The sequence below is a fragment of the Bacillus rossius genome, chromosome 2 (genome assembly GCF_032445375.1).
Source record: "Bacillus rossius redtenbacheri isolate Brsri chromosome 2, Brsri_v3, whole genome shotgun sequence".
NCBI lineage: Eukaryota > Metazoa > Arthropoda > Insecta > Phasmatodea > Bacillidae > Bacillus > Bacillus rossius.
Window position 1 is genome coordinate 115,725,119 of NC_086331.1, and position 25,408 is coordinate 115,750,526.

General features: G+C 41.4%; 1 protein-coding gene across 1 annotated transcript in view; it reads left to right on the forward strand.

Moving 5' to 3' along the window:
- The first annotated feature begins 10,050 nt into the window (after positions 1–10,050).
- Positions 10,051–25,408, forward strand: part of LOC134529658 (protein transport protein Sec24A) — a 107,659-nt gene continuing 92,301 nt past the window's right edge. The window contains exon 1 of the mRNA XM_063363975.1: positions 10,051–10,520. The gene's annotated coding sequence lies outside the window, so the exon portion shown is untranslated. The remainder of the gene's footprint in view (positions 10,521–25,408) is intronic.

A 25,408-nucleotide genomic window follows, 5' to 3' on the forward strand; every position in this document is an offset into this window, starting at 1 on the left:
GAGCTGAGCCTTTATCTCTTGGTTCCGTCTCTCGGTTGGGTTGGCCCTCGGGTGATACGTCGGCGTCGTGTGGTGGCTCACCCCCCACCTTCTGCAGGCCTGTTTCCAGCGGGCTCCCGTGAACTGACATCCGTTGTCCGATAGGAGCACCGCTGGGTACCCGAAGCGAGGGGCTACCTCTCCGTCGATCAGCGCTATCAACGTTCCCGACCGGACGTTGGAGACCGGATAGGCCTCGACCCATCTAGTAAACAGGTCTGTTAGTACTACAAGGAAGGGCTTGCCTTTGCTGCTGCGGGGATAGGGCCCCATGATATCTAGAGCTAGTGTGTGGAATGGGTGTTGCGGGCGGCGAGGTCGCTGTTGCTCCTCGCCGTCTGTCCTCCGGGCCTTGCGCTGCTGGCAAGTGTGGCAGCGTCGGACGTATTCCCGGACATCGTGTCCCATGCCGGGCCAGTGGAAGGAGACGCTGATTGCCTCCGCGGTTTGTTCGGCCCCGGGGTGGCCTGCTAGCTGGTGGTCATGGAAATAACCCAGTATGGCCGCGCGGGCCCCCTTCGGGGCGTGAGTTCGCCAAGCGTCCCCACCTCCCGGCACCCGCGTCTGCAGGACCCCGTCCACGCAGCGCTTCCCTGGTACCACCTGATTCCCGCACGCCTCCACGGCGGCCTTCGAGACGTCGTCCCCCCGCTGAACTCGCTGCACGGCGCTAATCAGCTGGGAGAGAGTGTCCACTGCCTCGGGTTCAGTGACTGGTTCCTCCTGTGTTACCGCGTACAATGCCGCGGGCCCCATCTGGTCTCCCGTGACGGGTGCGCGCCCTGACAGAGGAAGCAGATCGTCCCACGTGCCCTCGTCCTCAAAGATGTCCTCTGGGTTAGGATGTCGTGACAGTTCATCGGCAAGTTGGATAGTCCTCCCTGGCACGTGTTCCACTGTGAATGCAAAGTTTTGGAGGGTCACAGCCCACCGGGTAAATTTACTCTTCCTCCCTCGCATCGAGTTCAACCATTTTAAACACTGATTGTCCGTCCTAAGAGTAAACTCCCGCCCTTCCAGATGGTGTTGGTACCGCTTGACAGCCCACACCACTGCCAAGCACTCATGTTCATTCACATCGTAGTTCCGGGCGGCCGGCCCGAATTTGGCGCTGGAATACTCCATCACGCGTCGCTCGCCATTGGGTCCGACCTGGTACAACACGGCCCCCATACCTACTTGACTCGCGTCCGTTTGTAGGTACAGGGGTTCGCCCGGCACCAGCCGTGCGAGGGTGTGACTGTCCTTGAACAAGCGCTTGACAGTAGCCAGGGCGCGGTCGGTCTCCGCGGTCCACCTGTATTTTGTTTTGGGAGATAGCAAGTCCGTCATGGGGGCCGTCACCGCTGCGAAGTCCGGTATGAAGGACCGCAGCCAGTTCAGGAGCCCCATGAGTCTTTGCAGCTGTTTTCTCGTCCGTGGAGCCGCCTTGGACGCGATCAGGTCCAGGTGCTCCGGGAGAGGGCGGCACCCCTTCTCACTGACGACATGCCCCAGGAATCTGATCTCCGTTGCCCCGATATGGCACTTGTGCGGGGCGCAGGTCAGCCCGTGTCTGGCCAGCCGTTCGAGGACCAATGCCAGGTGATGCGCATGGTCCTTCCACGTCCGTGACCAGATGATCACGTCGTCCAGATAGGCCGTGACGAAGTCGCCCACGAACCCATCCAGGACGCGGACCATCATGGCCTGGAACGTCGAGGGGGCGTCCATCAGCCCGAACGGCATGGCTCGGAACTGAAACCTGCGTCCGTCCGGGGCCGTAAACGTGGTCTTAGGACGGTCTTCCTGCCTGACGGGGACTTGCCAATACCCGGACCTTAGATCAAGTGACGTAAATATACGGGCGTCCCCCAAGCCTGCCAACGCGTCTGCAATGTTTATCAGTGGTAGTGGGGCGGGTATGGTGACAGAGTTCACGGGTTTGAAGTTCACACAGAACCTCAAGGTCCCGTCCTTCTTCTTAGCCATGACGATTTGGCTATTGTACGGAGATTCACTAGCTTCTATTACTCCGTTCCGGAGCATTTCGGTTATCTGTTCCTGCACTACCTGACGGTCTTTGAGTCCAAACTCCCGCGGCTTTACGTATATGGGACTGTGTGGCTTTGTAGGGATGGCATGTTCCGTCACCGTTGTCCGCCGCAGCATGTCTGTGGCCGCGAACACTAACGGTTGCTGTGACAACACGCCCTCGAACAACCCTGTGTAATTTGGTGGCACGTCGTGAGTGAGGTCTGCCAGCTGGATCTGTGGTGAGGGAGGAACAGGGCCCGCCCGGCCCACGCCGTACAGCGTTCGGTGCCCCTGATGGCCCACTTGCAACTTACTGTCCTTGATGTCAATGGCGGCGTCCTCCTGGACCAGCCAAGGCAGGCCCAGGATCAACTCCTCCCGCAGTCCACGCATCACCAGGGCGCTAGTCCGACTGAATTATTTTACGAACACCGATGGTTACCTGTGCGCGTCCAGACGTGGACGCGCTTGTCCCCTCCGTTGCCAGTTGCACCTCGTCCTCGTGTGGCTCCAAGTCCTCGTCCGGCACCAGGTGGGCAGCGACAAAAGAGTGGGTCGCCGCCGTGTCCACCAACGCGTGGACGGGACGGCCGTTCAGGAGCACTGGCACCCGGAGCAGCGCCGCCTGGTCCGTGCCCAGCTGTCCCAGCTGTGCTGGAGGAGCCCCCTGCTCCTCTGGTGGTGACCTGTCCCCTTCTGTTGGACTGCTACTGGCTCCCCCGTCTGTTGTGGCGTCCGTGCTGCGGTTCCCGTGGTCCCTCGTGTCTCTTCCGAGCTGCCCAGTAGGCTGTCACTTTTGGAGGGCGACGTCCCTGTGTTCCTCTCGTCCCTGTGGCTGGTGTCATGGCGGGCGTCGTTGGGCTGACTCGTCCTCGGGCTCGGTGAGGTCTTTTCTGTCATGTTGTCCGGGTTCGTATCTAGGAGGCAGTGGCCGACTCTGTCCCTGCCCCCTATTGTCCTTTTCCCGGATGTCGTCCTTCCCTTTCCATCTTCCTCCACAACTCCGCCTTGGTTGGACACTCCGCGTGCCAGTGATACTCCGGGCTGCGGCAATACTGACACCTGGGTGGACGGTTGTCACTCGTCCGCTGATTCGTACTCCGCTCCTCTGACCGTGTTCTGGTCTCCCGCGTGGGTCCCCCTGTCGTCCTCTGCCCTTGTGGTGTGGCCCTGCCCCTGTATCGGACCAATGTCATTGCGTCCTCGGGTGTCACAGTCTCTTGTGACATCACTGGTGTCATCCTAGGCTCCCGTCATGACTCTCTTGCCCAGAGTTCCCTCCTACTTGCTGCCAAGTCCATTTCAGTCTCCCGGGCCAGCTCCACGAATTTGGATACCTCTAGGTCCACGGCCCGTCGCAGAAAAGGGCGTAGCGACGGCAACAACTGTTCGCATATTACGGGCATGACCTCGCTCACTGTTCTCTCCGGCCCCACTCACCGGTGCAACCGCACCTTCCTATAGATAAATGATTCGGCGCGCTTCCCTGCGGCCTGTGGTACACTGTAAAGTTGTCGCTGACACTCGGCTCCCCACTCGGATAGATAGTCCCCCGTGTCCGTCCACCATTTCGCCGCCCGGCCCCGTAACTGGCCACACACTCTCGTCACCCAGTCCCTTCGTGGCACTCCCCTAAGCCTGTCCACACACGCGGCTACAAACGCACTCGGATCTTCGTGCGGTTCTCCCGAAAACTCCGGTATTGGGCGCTAACCGATGGCGTTTGTCCCAAACCGGCAGGGCTTTGATTTCCTGTCCTATAGCGAATTCAGGCAAGCACTACCTGCGGACACAGTTTCTGAAACGTCCCATTAAAATGGCGAGGTCTCGTCCATGAGACAACGGTACTATTTTATCCTAGGCAATGCATGACTATACAAGCAAATAAAGATATATATATACATACAAGAGGAAAGGAAAAAATTATGAAACGCTAATAAAAAGAAAACTAAACTATCTACACTAAGGCGACCCCTTGGCAATAGTTGACATACTAATCTCCATAGTTTCGAACTGCCTGACCCGACTCGAAGACTGTTGCCGATCTATTCCCCGCGTCACTGACGTTAAGCCCGGAGGCCTCTACGCTCACCCGTTTCACTCGTCTTGGCGAGAGCTCGCGGCCGACACGTCTCTCCACCGCGGTTCTCCAGACGCGACTGCCCCCTCTGCTCGCGCCGACCCCCTCCACGCGCGCGTCTCGTGCAGCACCTGACGTCCTCGTGGACGGGAACCCGCGACTTGTTCACCCCGTGCATATTAAAATACATGTTATTTACCCTTCTAATTTAAATTATACATGATGGATGATATTATAGTTTTTACAATAAAAATTATGTCCTGCTGAAAGAAAAGAAAATATACATAAAAACTACGTCGGAGGGACACTGATTTATTGAAGGTGGCACCACTGGCTCCCGCACACGCCCGCGCACAAAAGAAGGCGGTGACGCGCCATAACGGCCTGTAGGAGCTAGGGTGGCCTCTGGGTCGACGTCAACGTCTCACGGTGTTCCGAAGACTACCCCAGCGAGGGGTGCTGGCTAACCTGAGTTACGGTGACAGCGGGTCGTGACGCGGCAAGACTGGTGCCTGACACGTGATAGTCCGTAATACACTTGAGATGTGGATCTGCTAATGTTTGCGCGGGTTTAAAAATAACACTGAATTATGCATAGACGTAATGATGACGGCACACACTAATCTTAACACGGCAATTAACACTAAATAATTATGAGCGCATCCCGTGCTCGGAATGGATTTGGCTCCTGGACTTCTGATGGTCACGTGACGCGAGACTGGTTCTCGCAGTGGCGTGTGCTACGTTTAAACTGGGAACGGGCGCGATGGGACCCAGCGTGGTCTCTTGTTCACGTCCGTTGCACGTCCCAGGGATTGAGGCGTTCGTAAATTGAATTACGCGTTTGGCGCAATGCCGCCCTGCATGGGCAAAGTTCTAACTCCCCGTGGGGAGATCTTAAGGCATGAGACACATGCACCACGGCGGGCTGCCTTGAAACACAATAATTACGTAGTACGTTAAAAGACCCGTAGTCGGGTCGCACACTTTAACTAAGGACCGCACGACAATTCGTACGGCCGGTTAGGGCCGACCGGGGAGCTGTAGAAAGATGATTCGGAGATAATTACCTATTGATGCTAAACGTGGAAAGTGGCGCGAAAGTTGGATGCTCCCGGTGCGCGGGGCCTCCGGCCCTGGCGAGTGCTGGATGGCGACTTACGACTCTCCCTGGCAACCGGGCCAGGGAGGGGAGGAAAACCCGCGGAAAAACGACGGAGCGCGGGAAGGCGATGCCGGCCAGTTTTGTGAGCGGAAATATTTGACACAACCATTGATTAATTAAAGACAATTTTTATACTTATTAAAAGTTCTAGTTTCTGTTTGATAATTGATTTACATGTGCACTAGATATCTGATGCGCATTACCACACCCGGCCGGGCGCTTTGGGCATTTAGCTGGCCGTGACTGATGTCACGCCGTTCGAGGCGCTGCACTAAACTACACGCGCGGGTGTGTTCGGCGCACTGACACTGGTTCAGGTGTTGAGGACACATAACGGCCTGTGCTCTCAGAGGGAGCACCGACGGCGGCGTCACTTAAAATCAGATACTTGTCACATAGGCGTGCGCAGGACTTCAGTATTGGTGGTGCCAGATTACACAACAGCCCTGTCATTCACGGACCCGAGCCTAAAGCGTGGGGGTTGGGGGGTCCTCCCCCGGAAAAATTTGGATTTGAAAGCGCAAAATGATGCTATTTAAGGTGTTTCCGAACAAAAACATTAAATACACAGATGTAAAAATTTTAACATTTTTAAGACAAATTATGGCTTTGAACGTTGTAATCACCAGGAAAACTACTAAACTATTTACAGTTTTAAGCTTTGTTGAGCCATAAAGTAAATTGCAGAAATTGTTTGCACGGAATTCATGCTGGTGGCTTTGAAAAACCGTACTTATATGTTTTCTGAAGACGCCAAATAAATGCTAGAAAAAAACATTCTCAAATGTTAAGTTTTAAAATCAACAAATGGAAGGAGTTTTTGAAACATACCTAAAATATGTAAGATATTAAAATAATAACAATACACAAATAAGAGTGGGCAAAAGTTTTAACTTTTGGAATACAACAAAAATGTTTTATCGTCGACTGCATATAAGTCATCGAGTAAGCCTATCCTTTTAACTAACTAAACTCTTTTTTTTTAAATAAACCCTGGCGGACGGCGGCTATTATTCCTTGCGCTTGCCGAGTGGAGTGAACAGTGGACACCGAGCGCGCATTCTATGTAATTCGAGAAGAACTATGAGAAGTATTTTCATTTCAGAAGTTTCGTAGCCGCGGCCCGCGTGTACAACACAAGTAATTGCAACTGGCTTGTTTCCGTTAGTATAGTTGGTTCGATTGATAATTGATATAGTGATAGTGTTATGAGCACATATCTGTAACTCGACACGATTGGAAAACATTTTTTTTTTGGAAATAATACGGATTTTTATAAGTATGTATTATTTCTGCTTGTAAATAACAAAATAACGTTAACCCTAATGGTGGTACCAGGGCACCTGTGGCACTTACCGTGCGCACGCCTATGACTTGTCATATCGTGTGCAACATCATCATGGTGAATCTTGACATAACAGACCTGAACTCTATTCTTCGCGAGATGCATCAGATGTCTAGCATTCATTCACGTACTTTGAATTAGATACATATGTAATTTTAGTGTTAATTATCATGTGTTTTGTCATATATCTAGTGTTTTCCATGTACTACATCATGGACTTGAAGTTTCAATCAATCTGTAACCTTGTACTGTCACCTGTGTACCTTCATACCGCATTGCCTATCTACAGTTAAATCCACGTATCGGCCACAATCGTAACTGCAATGCTCATTTTCTGGAGAACTAAGTAGGCTCAAACTTTCCTAACTTTATCCACAAGACAACCTAGACGACGGCACATTATAAAACAATCTTAGAAAAAATTAATATATATTAACTTCGTTTCTCCTGCGGTGGTAAAGCCCGGTCCCCACCCTGTCAGCAGTGGGTCCCGCTGGCAGAACGTATCCCTCGCGTGGCCCGCACGGAGGAAGTTAGCGACGCCGCCGCCAGGCGGTAGACAATAGACCACGGCCTAGGGTGGATGCTCCATCATATGAAAAAAAAAAACGAAACAGAGTGTCCTAATTAGGCTGACGACTACATTCGCGATAATGATAAACGATATTGGACAGGGAATAGAGGCCAGGATGAGAGTATTTACAGATGATTTCAGAGTGTTTGAGGAGTTGGGGGAAGGGGTTCATCTGCAGGGTGACTTGAGGAAACTGGAAAAATGGATAGAGCGGAATGGGATGTTGCTGAATGTTAAAAAATAGTGGTTATATTTCCGAAGAAGATGAAGATAACGAGGGAAGGGGATAAGTGGAAGGGGCAGGAGATGGAGGAGGCCAAAGAGTATAAGTACCTCTAGGTGATCCTACAAAATAACCTGGGATGGGCAACACAGGTTTAGCAGGTGGTGAGTAAGGGAAGGAGGTTGCTGGGGCTGCTTGGCAGGACCCTGTAATGGGCAGAGAGGCGGGTAAGGGAGAAGGCATACTCCACATTGGTCAGGCCAGTGATGGAGTATGGGGCTGTGATCTGGGACCCCTACCTAGTGACTGCGGTAAGGGAGCTGGAGAAGGAGCAGCATAGAGCAGCAATGTGGGTGATGGGTATGTGGAAGAAAAGGGATAAGCAAAAGGGGGAAATTTATTGTCCGACTGAGATGATTAAGGAGCTAGGATGGGACACATTACAAAAGAAGGAGAAGGGTATAAAGATTAGTCAGGCTGTAAGCTGGGGACTATGATACACAGAGGTGGGTATAAAGGGTGGTGAGATCACAAATGGAAGCTCGTTGGCTATCGTCTTTTGGGGCATGTGCATCTCTCTTGCGAGGCTGTTGGGAGGAATGTGCCCTGCAACTTTTTGGGTTACCAAAAGGCTGGCAGTGTATAGGGGATTCGTGCTGAACAGCATCGGAACACTGAAGGAAGAGGCAGCATGCCTTTAAGTTGGGAATTTGTTGGAGCCAGTGGTTGCCCTTGGTGGCGCGATGTGAAACCGACCTTGGGAATTTGGAGGAAAAGAGTATCCGAAACTGCAAGATACTTCATTCGCCTGGAAGACTTACCCCGACACTGGCTTGAAAGGTAATTGGCTGTTGACTGGAAGAAGGAAGCTGAAGATTGAGCATCGCCAGGCTGCCTGAAACCCAGTGCGCCCGCAATTCCAGCCGGTTTACTGGCTCTACCGCCCACCGCTGAGAGCACATATGCTCTCGGTCATCGAGTCAGTTCTTAGCTGCAGACGAATCAGTGGGTTTACCCACTTGGGAAGGCTTGCCTTGCTGCCTTCCACCGCTGTGAATATTGCTAGAACTGAGGCTGTTCCATTGGTTTAGCTGCGGCTTCGGCACTAGGGGAAGGGAATATTTACAGTAGCCCATTTCTTTTTACAGGTTGCTACCTGGACAGCTGGACTAGGCTGACGAGTGAAGTTTCTCATCCCTGGACTTGGGGGGGGGGGAAATACAATCCAGGTGTGCCCAACAATAATAATGCAGGCCGCATGATCCAAGTGCCCAACCCCTGCATGGTTGATTCTTTCTGCCCCGCCCAACTCTTATTATCTGCACCCTTTTCCCTCTTGGCCAGTATTTTTCTTGCTTGTATTAATGCACAATTAATTGTTCCCCACATGACCTGGCCCAGGGTTTTGCCTGTGTTTATGCAGGTTTTATCTGGGTCAGTTTAGTTAGCTTTTAAGCTAGGCAACCAAAGAGGCACCAGCTATGGTGCCAATCGCAGCCATGGCTTGCCATTAAACCCCAATGAGGAGATGATACACACATCCTGGTTTTGCATGTTTAAAACCCTGCATGTTAGAGTGTATAGGCTTCAGCCTGAGACACACTTTGTCCTCCCCTAACCTTGACCCCCCTTACTTAAACTACAGGGGGGGAAAATGGTGGAAGCTCTAAAGGGACTGGAGGCCAACAGAGAGTGTTAGAACACATTTATTAGCAGAACAGGAAGGGAGTGAAATGGGTTGGATGAGGAGATGGTTGAGGTGAAAGTTGAAAAATATCTGAGGAGTATCCTTAGCAGTTTTTTTTGCGGAGTGGGAAGGGGGGGGAATTTAGAGTGAGTGAAAAGGGAGGACTGCTTGTCACCAGGTTAAAGCCAAATTCTAAGCATAATAGTCAATTTAATTCCAAACTTTTCCCCATACTTCAGCTTCTCTCGATTATCAGCACATTGATGTTATTCTTATTTGAAATAAATTTTCTTAGTTTTTTTAAATTTTCTTTTTAAATTTAATGTTTTATATTGTCTTTTTCACTTATTATTTTATACAGACCTAAGAGATTTTGCTAGGTTTATGTGATACTTGCGGAAGGATAAAATTGCAGTAATATATTTGGTTTAAAACTTTTTATTAAAGATAAATTGTTCAAAACTTTGTTTCTTAGATTTCCGCAAGATTTTATTGTATATAGATCTTAACACCGTCACTAGCGCTGTAGGCCACCACAAATTAATAATAAAAAAAATCACTAGCGATCAGTGTAAGTTTGGGAAGCCCGTTGGGGAAGCCAAAGTTGCACATGAAGTTCTGCCATTCCCTATTACACCCGAACAATTCACCTTCGGCCAACCTTGGGTTTATTTACGTATATTTATTATTTCTCTGTTTATTATAATGTAGCTCTACTAACCTAACTAACCGTCCATAGTGTTTTAAAGTATTTTAATGGTGCTAACCTAACCGACCACTATTAATATTTGAATTAATTTTCCTGCGCAAAAATAAAACAAATCCCGAAGTTGGCCGAAGGTGAATTGTTCGGGTGTAATCGGGAATGTCAGAACTTATGAGCATCTTGGGACTTCCGTGTAAGTTTGCATTAACGGAAAATAGTCGGGAGACGACTAGTTGGCTTGATTTTCGGTTGTCATGCTACAGCTTGGCATTATGGGTTACAACGCCACGTAAAAGAAACCTTTGACACTAACCTTCAAATTTTCAAGATTCCCATGCATTGGTTAGGATGGGTTGTGAGACGAAAAGCTTGAGTCATAGTGTTACTCATATTTATCAAAATGGTTCAAATCGGTTATGGCCATAGTTGAAAAAAAAATTGAATTTTAATCAGTAGACAATCTAAAGTATTATTTTACAACTACGGAATATGTGTCGGTACAAGTGATCTCGTTTGTTAGATAAGTAATGTGTATAACGTGTTGAATTTTGTTCGTTAATTTAACTTATCATCTTAAAAAATTTTTTGTTCGTACGTTGTGTGATGGATCCTTGTGAAAAGAAGCGTATTTGTTGGTTGTGCTTTAAGACATGACAGCCCAACGTTCGACTTAAAACAGTCGGGGGTAAGCCAAAAGTACACTTACAGCAAGTCTTATTTTAGTTTTTAATCATAATGTATTAGTTCTATCTCTTGCACAGTTTATTAACTGTGTTTTGAGTTTTTTGTCCAGAATGTTCTTATAACCTTGTTTGGTAAATATAGATATACACACACTGAAATGTTTTGAAACGTCATTTGCATATTTTATGGATGGACATTTTAGATGTTTTCGGAAGTTGGGGCTAAATTTTTTTGGTTGAGTTAGGTCGAAATTACAATAACCCTTCCCAACATCTGCCCATCACTTTTTCGTCTGTCAAAGCCATGTATCTGGCCAAGTAATTTGCAGCATGACTTCATCCGCCTGTCAGAATATTTTCCCAAATAAGTACTGGCAACAATCCATGTGTTCTATTGGAGATTTTTTTTATCAATGTTAGTAATTTGCTATTGTGTTCCTGTATGGATTGTATTAGCTGTAAAAGTTCCATATCACGTAACCAAATTTATCCCTAGATCTTGATGGCATGATCATGAATACTTGATCCTGTGGTACATGATGCTTGCTTTTTTAATTTAAAATGTCAAAAGTTTCTGTAAATCTCAAGAACTTGCGATATAACAATGAATTATGATTGTAAGTCGAATACGATTGAAAAAATTTCCAGAAGACCTGACATAATTTGTTTGTATTGTATTGCTTTTGTTTGGCCAGGATTTTCCAGTGTACTTAGTTAAAACATCAAGCATCATGTACCACAGGATCAAGTATGCAATGCTCATGCCGTCAGGATCAAGGGATAAACTTGGCTACATGATACAAAGAATTACTGTATTAGCATATCCTTGGAAAAATTGTGCTGTGATTGGATTGGTTGGCTGCAAGTTTTAACAAGTGCAATGTTGTTATCAAAAAAATTTGAATGAACAAAAACATACTTGTGTAAGTCTATCCCTTGATCCTAAATACATTGATGCTGTGGTGCAACATGCATTCTGTTTTAATTCAGTACAGTAAAAGATCATGGATAGGTACAAGTAAAGTTGTAATGTAACAATGAGTAATTGTATTATCAGATAAAATAAATATCCAAAAATGAATTTTTTTGTTGCTAACATTGTATTGAAATATTTTTGTTATGTCAAGGATCTTTCGACGTACTAAATTAAAACAGCATACAGGATCATGTCACCAGGATTATGGAATAATCTTGGATATGTGACATTTTAAACTTTGGTAAATATGTAGAGTAGCGGTATTTGCGAAAAAAAATGTTAAAAAGTCTGAAGATACTTTTATTATATGCTCTTTCAGTTCCTCTTTTCATTAAACCCGGCGGAGATAAGAAATTCCAAATACTTTAGGAGATATCAAATTTTTTAATTTTCATCACAATACCTGTTCATTCATGTGGCATTCACCATTGTTCCTTGTATGGAAATTTTTTTTCTTGCTGCGTTCACCATTCTTTACCCGCATCTAACTTAAATGAGTTTTTAACGTTTCAAATTTTAATGTTTTATTTGTTATTTTGATATTGTTGCGCAAGTACGTAATAAGTTAAAAAAAAATTACGTGAGTTCCTACTGTTTATCCTTTGTCCCAGTTTGTTAGGTCAGGCCAGTTACATTATAAATACTTTAAAACTAAACAACCATTAAAATTAATTCATATTATTTTTATTGTCCGCTTAGTTTGAAAGTATTTAGGTATAATTTAACTGACCTGACCTAATTGACCATTTTAATTAATTAGGCATACACGAACACACGGCGAAATAAAAAAAATTTTGGTGGTCAAATGATAACACAGGTCTTGTATTGCAAAATAAAAACGGCGATATCTCCTAACGTATTTGGAATTTCTTATCTCCGCCGGGTTTAATGAAGAGAGGAAGTGAAAGCATATAATAAAAGTATTTTCGGATTTTAAACATTTTTTTTTTTGCAAATACCGCTACTCTACATATTTACCAAAGTAAATATTGTTTGGAAGATCATTAGAATTGCTGAAACAAAGATACTACAGCGAATGTAATAATTTGACTTCACTATTTACACATTTTAAAATTGTGAATTTTCCCAGACTTAAAGGCAGTTTACCAGACAAAATTATGACTTTCAAGAATGAGTGCTACAGTGTCAATGAACTTAGTAAGGATTAAGTAACTGTAGAAGTAAATGTGGATTGTTCTGAAAAATTGCCATATTTAATGACAATGTTTTTACAATACAAATTTTTGGTAAGTTAAAAATTATTTATTTCTTCATGTATGTATCAATTTATCTATACTATCTATACTTAATATTATAAAGCTGAAGAGTTTGTTTGTTTGTTTGAACGCGCTAATCTCAGGAACCACTGGTCCGATTTAAAAAATTCTTTCAGTGTTGGATAGTACATTTATCGAGGAAGGCTATAGGCTATATTATATTATATTATCAATAACATTAAGGATCCTTAATAAAAGTACAATTTAGAATCAAATGCGTTGGAGGGGGTTAGATACAACATGCAGTACACGTACGAAGTGTGTGTTGACAATGCCGCAGGCGCTAGAAGTTTATTTCCTATTGCCTATTAACATTGTTGCCACGCACTAGATGCCTTATCATTCTTAATTTTCCCATACAAGTAAAAAACACCCGTGTGATATTAACAACGAAGCAATCAGTACCCTCATAAGAGTTCAATTAGTATTTAAATACTTTTTGTCACTTTAAATCGCAAACTTAAACTATTGTTTTTTTTCCTCTGTGTTTAATTTGGTTTTTATTGGCCTTTTTTTTTCAAGTATATATATTTTACAAACTTGAAACTTCACAGTAATTTTCCTTATATTACGCAGGATGACATTTTCCGAAAATTAGATCCCATGGGTGGCTAAAACCAGGCAACAGTGGGTACTTTGTCTGCATGAGAACAGGAGTTTGCATTGTTCATGCCTTCTGCGTCTCCATGGCAACGGGCATCGCGCGGCAGTGGCGTACCCACAAGGAGGGGCATGTATAATGAGCGGCGCAAGAGTGATCTGCCTGTAGACTGCCGTAGCGAAGTAGGGGTACATCAGTTGTACGTTGCGTGCACGAGTCGGGAAACCATCGGTGCTATTCATTTTCTCTCTGGTACATTATACAGCATTGTAATAAATTTTCACTGAATTTTTTTTTATTTACCATTACTGTAAATGGGAGATGTGGCTTAATTTTTTTCTATTAGTATAGCCGTGCGAAGCCGGGTCGGGCAGCTAGTATATTATACTAACAAACACTAAATTTACTTTAAAATTAGTAACATATTGCTGCAGTGTTTTCCAATTTAATTTTTAACAGGGTAGAATGGCCTAATTAATTTAACAAAACTAGAATTTCAATGAGTGGGAAGGATTAATATTTAAAATGTATTACATTGTGATGTACAGCCAAGCATAATTAAAACACCTTAAACATGGTACAGGTGTTCTAAACTGATGACATGTTCTCTTTAGGGCCTAAAAAGTTAACCTAACAAAATTAATATTGAACTTAATTGGCACCTTATCAGAATAAGTATGGCTGTCTTAAATGACATACTTATTTGCATTTGAAAATCTTATAAGGGAAATAAGAGAATGATCAAATTTGATAAAAAAAATTTAAAATAAGTATTTGTACAACCATTATCGTATTCTAAACCACATTAAAAAAAATTTATATTATAATTTCATAAAAAAACATATAAACCTCATTTTAATAAACTTTTCCCATAGTTTTATTATTTAAAATATAAGCCCAATGTTAACTTAGTAATTGGATCATTCTGTTGAATATAAATACTTTGAACTTTTATTATTACCAAATAATTGGCTATAATACAATAATAATTGTACACAATAATTATGAATACTTTAAAGCTGATAAGGTTCAATGATAGAACAAAATGTTTATGTAGGAAGTCAGTAAACATAGTCATGATTGTAGCAGACTTTTGAGATTATGCATGCATTAAGTTGAGATACAGTATTTGGGGTGAAACGTGAGACATTATGAGAGTCAAAACTTGTCTGGTTAGCCATGACACATATAAGCATCACTTGACACCATATATTTTGCCATCTTTAGTTTGCTAGGAGACGTAAAAGCTTGATTTTTAAGAGGGCAATAAAAGGCTTCATTTAGAGCTGTTTTAGTGGTCAATGCGACAGCAAGTAGAGGTCAAACCAGTTAATGCAGATGAATGAGATTTTTACACATAATTGAGGAAAGGTATAATGACTGATCCCAGTTGTCAGAATGTGGTTAATGTTGTTATTAATAAGCAAAATTAATTATTAAAAAGGTTTATATTAGTGCAAAATTGACAACTTGCAGAAAATAAAGTAATCGGAATAAGAAAAAAGTAAAAACTGAACGATTTACATGTAACATTCTTTTATAGTATATGATTTTTGGAAATAATTATCTTCATACAATTGCGTATTACTTGCACACGCGTAAGTCACTGCACATTCATGTTTGAGCCGAAAATTTGCCACTTCACTGTTTGGAGATAGGACACTTTTATTCCATCCCTTCAGCAAGACCCGAGCGATGTAGATAATCCTCGCCATTAGAGTGGTCGGGTTCCCGCTGTTATCTGCGCCTTGTTGACGAATGTGTGGAAGGGGTGTAGAGGAAGGTCTGGTTTTCGATAACACATGTCTTGTCGGGTTACTCTGCATTTCTCTTGTCATTGCATTCACGTCCACCTCATTTACATTATTCTTAGAGTATTCTTTGCACATATATTTTTTATAGTACCGTTTATTTACAAATATTTAACTGGATTGTGGATATACAATTAATAATTTTTAGTTGCTTTTAGGTTACTTGGCATACATCTTATTTTCAACCAAATAATAATCTTATATATAAAATTCTCATGTCACAGTGTTAGTTACCATACTCCTCCGAAACGGCTTGACCGATTTTTATGAAATTTTGTATGCATATTCAGTAGGTCTGAGAATCGGCTACTATCTATTTTTCATACCCCTAAGTGATAAGGGTTGTCCACCCCTAACATTTTTTTATTTTTTTGACAAAATTTTATTTTTTATTTTTTATAATGTGGCGTTAAAATATACACACAACCCTAAATTTTCACCCTTCTATCACCAATCCCTAATTTTTAATAGAATTTTATATTTTTCAACCCTGGCCGATAGCTGATCAATTAACACTTGATCAACCTTCCCCGCCAGGGGTCTAACCGTGTCACTTCTCACCCCGTAAACAGCACGGAGTAGGGATGAGACGAAGCCGGTCTCCTGTTTCTCTCACACAATAAGCCTTCTCTCACTCGGTCCACAGTTTTCGGTCATTATTATTGTTTATGCATCAAGCGTAGTAGTAACGTTTACATTTATAATTTTACTATCTCAGTGTAACTCTCATATTAACTATATTCTCAAGTAACTTTATTATTAATTTACTGGACTTAAATTATTAATTTTGAGTGTAGTTCGTACCATTAGTTAATTAAGTGATTTACATAACCTCAAAAGTACTCAACACGTGTCACGAGCTCCCGCCAACAATGGCTTTTGTGTTGTAAGTATAAATTATTCTTATACATTTATTATAAAATCAATATTTTTTTTATTTATATCTAAAATATATTGTTGGAAATGGTCAAAAATAAATTCGGTGAAAGTTCGATTTTTGTTATAATTGGGTAAACAGTGTAAAATTATCTTCTGGAATGAATGTACTATGGCACACAAACATTCGCGTGAGACGTTGAACAGGACATTGAAAGATATTAAAAACAACGACAAACTATTTGGCGGCAATCTGTTAGTCCTTTCAGGTGATTTCAGACAAACACTTCCCGTCATTCCACGTTCAACATACGCTGATGAGATCAACGCTTTCTTAAAATCATCACCATTGTGGCGTAATGTTGAAAAACTACAGCTGAAAGTAAATATGGGCGTTCAAATGCTTCAAGATCCATCCGCTGAAACATTCTTAAAACAACTCTTGGATATCGGCGATGGAAAAGTTACTGGATGCGTAAAATTACTGACCGATTTTGCACAATTATTGATTCGCAAGATGCTCTCATTGAACAAATATTTCCCAATGTACACACACCGTACATAAATCATGAGTGGCTTGCAGAAAGAGCAATTTTAGCGGCAAAAAATGTGGACGTTGACGATTTAAATCTAAAGATACAACAGTTGTTGCCAGGTAACTTGGTATTATACAAATCTATTGATACAGGGTACACGATTAGTCATTAAAAAATTAATGAAAAACGTTATCGAAGCCAGCATTTTAAATGGCAAGTTCCGTGGTGAAAATATATTAATACCACGAATCCCTATTATACCTGCAGATGTGCCCATTCAATTTAAACGTATTCAGTTTCCTATTAGATTGGCATTTACAAAAACTATCAATAAGTCCCAAGGCCAAACGATGTCTATTTGTGGCTTAGATTTGAACACACCATGTTTTTCTCACGGACAATTATACGTGGCATGCTCTCGAGTGGGTAAACCATCCAGTTTGTTTGTGTTAGCTAAAGATAGGCTAACAAAAAATATTGTTCACGCTATAGCATCAAGAGATTGATATTGATTGTTACTGTTACTATTGTAATTAATTAATTAATGATATATATAATTTTAAATAATATATTAAAACAAATTATAAAAATTAATTTTTGGTGTTTTGTTATTTTTATATTCCCTCATCGTTCACAGCTCTCCATGCCTCTTACACCACATCCTCATATACCACATCTTTACACACTTACAATAAGTTAGTTATTATTTTTCTACACTAGAAGTTCCCTAGAAATAATTTATATGGCAAAACAACTTTTGCCGGGTCAGCTAGTAGTTGTATAAAAATTAAATGAACTAAATATACAGTGGGATATTACTTTGCAAGGCATTTATTGGGGGATAAGTTTTACAGATTTTCCAACACTAAAAGCACAGCACAAAATACGAATAATTACACAAAACTATAAAGCTGATTTGTAAACAAAATACATAAGTTACAATAGTTTACCTCGCGGTTACATACAAATTGATAATATACATAAAAATATTACAAGTTTTCAAAGCTGTCATGTTTCATTACGTAGCATATAAAAGTATCTCTTGTTTGTATCCCCTTTAACACTAAAATATATTTTATATATAATGTATCACATATCCATATAACACATGTATATTTCATGAATAGTAGTTACTGAAGTAAAAAGGTTTTTCCTTTATTACAAAATAAAATACACAATATAAACTATTCATAACATAATTTTTCTTGCTTTTAGCATTCTCAGTTGTAGTTTCTGCAATCGGCGTACTTTCTTCAGTCTTTGTGCTTTTCTTTAACCTTAAATCAAGGTAAAAAAACACATGTTTTTATTAATAACACTGCCTGAAGCTATACACTGAAAACGACCCATGAATACTATAAATAATTTGTGTACTTACTTATTTTTGCCTCTCCAATTTGCTAGATTTTTACCTCTATTCCGTTTTCTTCGCACAGACAAATGCAATTTACCACGTACATTACCTTTTACAAAACGTGCGTTTGTTTTCGCCATTTATAAATGAACATCCATTCATATAGGTATCCCGAGCTAACACAGAGACAGCAAGGAAAACTAAATCCGACTGCCTCGCAGTGCCACCCCACCCCTTTCGGTCCTTATCGTGGGACTGAGAAGTGTCTCCTATCGCGAGGGACTCAGAGCAATATCGGTCTAACGCACAATATCAGGCGCACATGTTACGCTTCAAGCAGCTGGAATTTCTAGTAGCTATTTATCGCACTCTTAAGAAGAGTAAATGGTTTTTAAAATGCATTTCAATACAAAATTCCCATGCTTCTATGAGGTCAGGGTTCATCAGTGCAACATAGTAAACACTGAAGTTAGCAGATTTCTAAATAAAAAGGCAAATTAACCAACAAAAAACTTTTTTTATATTTGTTGTTTCCTTGCAGCACATTATGATATTCTTGGTAGTTTTTGTACCAGTCAGGGGTTTAAATCTTGTGATTCTAATATTTTTGCCTTGTAGTAAACTTTAAAAGTACCTAGGTGCTTTTTGGAAAACCTATAAAAATATAAAGGTGGTAGTTTTTAGTACTTCTACTTAATGTTGGTTGATTATCCTGCAAAGGAACATTTTCAAGTCCCATTTAGTTTCAAAACTCTTGATATAGGGAAGGGCAGTGACATCCAGTAATCTTGGATTGAATATTATAAAAAAATTAAAGTATATAAATGCAACAAATTTCATAATCATTCAAGAATTTAACTGTGGGAAATATAAATCTTTGAAAGGTGTTGGAATGTTTTCTCACAAATGTTTGAGGGCACTTAATTTTTTGAGTTGGAAACCTACAAATACATACATTTTCTGTGATCGCATCCATTTTATTAGTACTTAATTAGCTAATAACTAGCAGCTTATCTCTTGCCAATTTAAGGATAGTGCTGATATTTTACCATTGTAAAAGACGTAGGTGATAAATTCCAAATGTTTTACAAAAGAAATAAACCGTAAAATGTCTGGTGTATATTACAAGTAATTTATAGTATAACCATTTCTTTAAGGTTGAAATTTCAAAACTGGTAATGTGTAAACGTGTTTAATTTTTAATGTAGATTATGTTTGCCAATTCGGAGAAATATTTTACCTTTATTTAATTTTTAGTACAGATTAAGTATGCAGATTTTATGACTCCTGTTTTAGTGTACTCGATAAATTTTACCTCTTATTTAATTTTTACTATAGAGTCAGTATGCCGATTTTATAACTCCTGTTTTAGTGTATTTGGAGATATATTTTACCTTGATGAAATTGCACCTTTTTATTTTATGGGGGAGCCTATTTAAAAAAAATTGTGTAACACATGCATTTAAAATTTTTAATTTAGAATGTGCCATCTCTTCATTTCCACTTTCCTTTAATTAGGTTATGTGCTTGGAATTATTAAAATCAAACATCTCCTGTTTCGCTCCATTGCAGATAATTTATTATTTCAAGATTTTTAAAACTATCACATCTTTATTTGAAATATAGAATATAGGTTGGTTATTAAATTTTTTTGCTTATATATTAGTAGATTAGTAGTTATGTTTAATATTAATGAAATAAAACAACATAATTTTTATCTCTCCTTTTACCACAGTGATGCCATTGTGAAAAATCATAACCACTGGTTAAGTAAATACAGCAATATCTGTTATCCAAATAAAACCAAAAATCATCCCTGGTTTACTACCTCTGGTTTAAAATCCAAAATTTTTATAGTAAAAACATTTATATTAAATTTAAATTTATCATGTCAAATGTACCATTTACGGGTATTGTGGATTCCATATTTTTATTATTTCTACACCAGTCCTCGGTTTATCGTGCCATATGTGCCAGTTACTGGTATTGTGGATTCCATTTTTTGGTTTGTTTCTAGAATAGTCCTCAGCTCTGTTACAACTTTATAGGTAAAATTTTGGTTAATGATGAATAAATTGAGGTATTTTAAGGTATGTTAGTTAATCGTTACCATCATTTTGAATTCAGTTTTATTATATTAGTAGATATGATTTTTTTATAATAAAATCTTATTTACACAACTTTCTACCCCTAACTAAGAGGTAGAATTACAGAAAGTGGTGAAAAGAGTTGGTGAATATTTTATGTGTATGAATCGTACTGAATAATTTACCTTCCACTTGATAAGCTTCAGAGATAATGCTTTTTATAGTATAACACTACTGACCACCTTTTTACTCCCTTTGCAGCTGAACATTGAAAATAAATGGTAATAACAGGCCATGAAACTCTTTATTTGGGTTATTCTTGCTCATTTTCTTGGCTTCTGCTTGATTTGTTTTAGAGTTTTATTTTGTATTGTAAAAATTAAGTTACACCATTTTGCATCCCCCATCCCCCTCATATTGTAATAAAAATTTTATAATTGTAAAAACACACTATGTAACTTATTATGTTAATTATTTGTGCTCAGTTTCTTACTTTCATCTTGATTTGCTTTGGAAATATGATTTTTTACTATAAAATATTACTTACCCACTTTTCACCCCCTTTGCAGTTGAATTTCAAGAAAATATAAGAAAATACAAGTTAACGTGTTATATGGGCCAAGTACTTTATTTGTGTTCAATATCTTACCTCCGCTTGATTTGCTTGGGCAATATGATTTTTATGAAGAAAAAAATGGCTCCCTTTTTACCCCTTAACAATCAAAATTATAAAAAATACAATATGTAACTCAATGCAGTTAATATCTTTCCTCTAGTTCTAGTAGATTGTGAAGTTTGCATTATTCTTCTTAAAATTAAACTTTTTCTTTAGTGGTAGAATGCTATTATTAATACAAGTTGTCCATAAAAGGAATGTCCCAGTTTCAATGTTATAACAGTTTAATTTAGACTTTTACAACAATCATAGATTAAATTGAAGGTAAACTAACCTGGTTTTTCTTACAAATGTTCAATATGTGAACCTTTAGTTATACGGCACACTTCCAACCTAAAATACTAGTCGTCCAACACTTTGGTTAACATGTCTGGAGTAATGGAAACACTAGCCTCTTCAATTCTGTGTCTCAACTCTTTAGGTAGCGGCAGAACGTAGACACAATCTTTTATAAAGCCCAAAGGTAAAAAAATCACATGGCATTATGTCAGGTGAACGTGGAGGCCAGCGAAAATGAGCTCTGTCGTTTCGGACTATTACGACTAATCCAGCAATCAGGGACTTCGACAATTTAACTTCAAACAAAATACACGTTGAACTGAATTTACAGATTTAATGTTCGTAAATTGCAGAACACAAAAGGCTTAACACTCGAGAGTCGCCAGTTTGCGTAGATGGCGCTGCAAGTGAGAAAACAACGAAGTAGTACTCGTGCATGTGCTTATCTAAAACTGTTTTGAGTTACTCGTTATTTTGACCTTGAACCAAAATTCTACATGCTTACAGTTGATACTATAACATTTATAACTGGGACATACTTTTATGGACATACTGCATATAGCCTAGTGTTTAAATACTGTGTCGCAAATCAGTGCTTTGCCGGCACAATTCTTTTTTAGTTTATTGGTGTTTTTGATCGTATTTAAGAGGTCCAGATTTAAAAAATTTTTCTCATCTTGTATCGTCTAAGGTGCTCTTGACTTATAGTTTACCCAGTCAGTTTCAGACTGTGTGTTGGTGCTTCAGCCGGACGCACTACTGGTCACATGCAACGGTAGCTACCCGATTCCTGTTTCTCCCACTTTCTTGCACGAATGGGCGTGTTATTTCCGCCCTGACTAACCTGCCTCTGATTTGCTACCTGTCTCGAGGCAGCAGCCAACCTCAGCACGCCTAAGTCACGCGTGGTTGCAACTTGGGTCAGGTGTGCAGCTCATGATGCTCCAACCCTCCCCCCCTCCTTTTCGGGGGCACCTAACAACCCTATGCTTGTGCTCTGCCTGCCTGCCTGCGCGATCCTTCGGTCACCTTTAGTACTAAGTACTTATTAACTCCTGTGCTTCCTGCCAGGGAGTGACCCCTCCCAGACCTTGCACCAAGCTGCATGTACTACTGCCGCCTCTTGTAATGTCATCTAACGGCTCTCACGCAAACTATAGGCTGGCACAGCCAAAGTACTTTTTTTCTCGTGCTCCTACCACTCAGGATTACTGGTCACTAAGGAAACCATTACTCCTCTCAACTTCCACATAGTTCCACCCTCTTTTTTTCTCTCGCCCCCTCCTTTGAGGCCTCCAAAGGGTCTTTACCAAGACAAAGGTTGCCAGGGGACTCCCTGAGAGGGGCAGATGAGTTGCTTAGTTAATGTGTTAGACTGCCGCCTGCACTTAAGGGTGCTACCGCATCTCTTGCAAGCCGGACAACAGATTTCGTGAAATATAGTCACTCAGCTAAGGGGTGTTTCCCTCTTCTTAACTACGTTATAAAGGATGTGTTAGTTTGCTTTGTCATAACTTTGTGTGCAACTAAAAAGATAACCGAATGATGCTTGTCTACTGTGAACAATCTGGCCTCAGCAAAAAAAAAAAGTTTTTCCTTATTAAACGACTGATCATTAACCAGTTTCCATGGTGTTTTTATTTTTCTTTGACACAAAACAATCCACCTTTTACACTCGGTTTGCCTTGTGGATATAAACCCTAAATTGTTTGCGATCTTTATGTATTCCACCTCTGTTTTATCTTTTACCTTGAGTATCGCTTCATCCTAGTATTTCCAGGCCTTTTTCTTTAAGTACCTAAATAAGTACTGTTAAAGGAACACAGGAGGGCTTTCATTACTGATAGTTTCATTATTATCTGTCAAAATATTTTTTTTGACGTGACACCTGTGCCGTTTATCATAATATTTGGGCACAAATTTTGAATTTAAAATTTAATTTTGAATTTTTTAAAGACGGAAACCAAATAATAAGTTTGCATTTTTAATTTCATTTAATTTTGTTTTCATTACTGTACACTCCGACGTAATCTTGTGCAAACCAGTGCACCTGCGCTTGTTCGCAGACTTCAATTAGATACTGTTTGCTGACAATTTGTGATCGCAGCATCTCAACCGTGGTTTGAATCACGTTTTCTCCCTGTAACAGTATGACTTCTCGTGCTAGCGAACGCTACCCCAAGCCCACAGCTAGCAACTTTCATTTCTCGGAGGCAAGCATAGGTAAGGCTGTTGCCAGCACGTACTGGACTAAGTTACAGCCCTCAGCGATGCATCGGGACGATCCACACGACGCCTTTCCCAGGCGACTTAGCAAGTTTAGACCTCCTCCCCTCATCTCCCACCTGTGGCTTCACGAGAACTTCCACTTGGAGCATCGACCTCCCGTGTACCCCCTCAGGGTACATGGTCTCCCCAAGGACATTCGCCCTTGTTAAACAGAGCCCTCAGCGAAGCCTAGCGACGGGAAAAATCCCTAACCTTGCTCTGTGCGCTGGTCGCGAGCGTGCCCACTGCACTCCAGCGGACGTTTCTGTGACCCTCCAGGCAGGTTCTCATCTTGGCCGCCAGAGCGCACTACTCATCTCTCCCATAAGAGACAGCTTGTCGCAATCGACCTTGGCAGCAGTCGCAGTGCGATTGCGATCTTAGTTCGCCTGCGACTCGCGTGAGAGCGCGGCGAACATTTTGCAGTCTGCTTCGCCCCTTCGGGCATTTCCGGACACCTTCGGGCAATCACCACCCCCCCTCTTCTTTGGATGGGGGCAGTTGCTTCCTTTAATCCTTTCCTGCCGGGCGGGACTTGTAGGTCCCACAATGTTTGAAGCCCCATAGAAATAGTGTGTGCATGTTTGAAACCACATGCTGCCTGTTAGGACCTCTGGGTCCCTGTATAGCTCCGCTCTGCCAGTTGTCGAAGAAGTTCGATTGACAGGCGAGAGGTTGCAGCACTAAAACGGCAGCGCTGCACCAGTCTGGAGCGCCCTTTTTTTTGTTCGTTGAGCTGGACATATGATAAATGCCTGTCAGGACTTAAAAGTACCATCATTAAAAAATATATTAAATATAAATAAAAAAAATTGGAAAAAATTATGGCCTCCTTTTATGCCTACTTAAATATAAAAATAAAATAAAAATTACAAAATTCAATTTTTTTTACATTTCTAGGCAGGAAAGGGTTAATTAGGCACCCGCCGCCATTTTCGAAGATTCAGCGGGCAGCATCTGGTCCGTGCTTACCACGCGTCGCGATTAGCGAGAGTCAATCTCTGTTGTTCGTCCAAGACTCGACACTACGTAATGTAGTCGCCAACGTCAAGGCATAGAGGCCTCAATTTTCTTATTTTTAAATTTTGCTGCCCGTAATAGTTTTTTGTTAATCTAAATTATTTCATTATCTCTCATCATGACTGCCGCGAACTTCCGTGCCGGGAGCTGCCTTCTCTGCTCCTGGAGCCAGCCTACATGACTTCACCCCGCTGTTTTGGGTAAGTGGTCTCATACCTCCCCTCCCCCCCCCTTTTTTGCCTTTCCCTGGGCATAGTCTTTGCCCAGGCTTAGCCGCCTGTTAACCAGTCTAAGTAATTTGGGACTTTGGTTGCAGGCGGGGTCCAAGTTTAGCTGCAAGGTTAGCTCCAAGGTTAGCTCCAAGTTTAGCTGCAAGTTAGCTGCAAGTTTAGCTGCAAAACTAGCTGCAAGATTAGGCGCAAGAATAATGTGCAAGACTTCAAGTCCCAAAATTAGAATGGAACTTCACTGCCAAATTAGCAGTCCGTGATTGGGCTCGCGCAGTTAGAAGTTTTCTCCCCTCACCAGTCGAGATACAACTTTCTACATAAAATGATTTCTTCTGGATTTTAATCTACCGAAACCTCCGGTGCCAGGACACAGGATATAATTAAATTTCATTTGAAAAGAAAATTAAAAACAAAATGTAATTGTTTCTTTTTTTTGAGCCTGCGAGCTCACTTAAAACCAGAGTCAAGTTCAAGATGTATGATTGTTTTACTTTTATATGTATTTTTTTGCCCCGGGGCTCCCTCCTTTTTGTAATTAATATATTTTAATACATGTGTACTTAAAAGATACCAAAAAAAACTAAGTAAATTATTTTAGTAAAAGGGCAGTTATATAAATCAAACCACCAGTCTTGTTATTTCATTATTATTCATCCTCGATCCACATAGCCTCCTAGAGTTCTTAGCAGGTTATAAATAAAATTCCTTTGTACGACGTCTGGGCACCTCTGTGATTATTGTTGTTGTTGTTTTGTTTTCTGGGCTGACGCTTCCAAGGCCTTAATTTTTACTTATTAAATTTTTGAGTGTTTACCTGCAGCCCAGCGTACGTTACACAACGTCTAATAAATAGATGAACGCCGGCTGCACGCACGAAAAAGTGTCCCGTAACGCACATT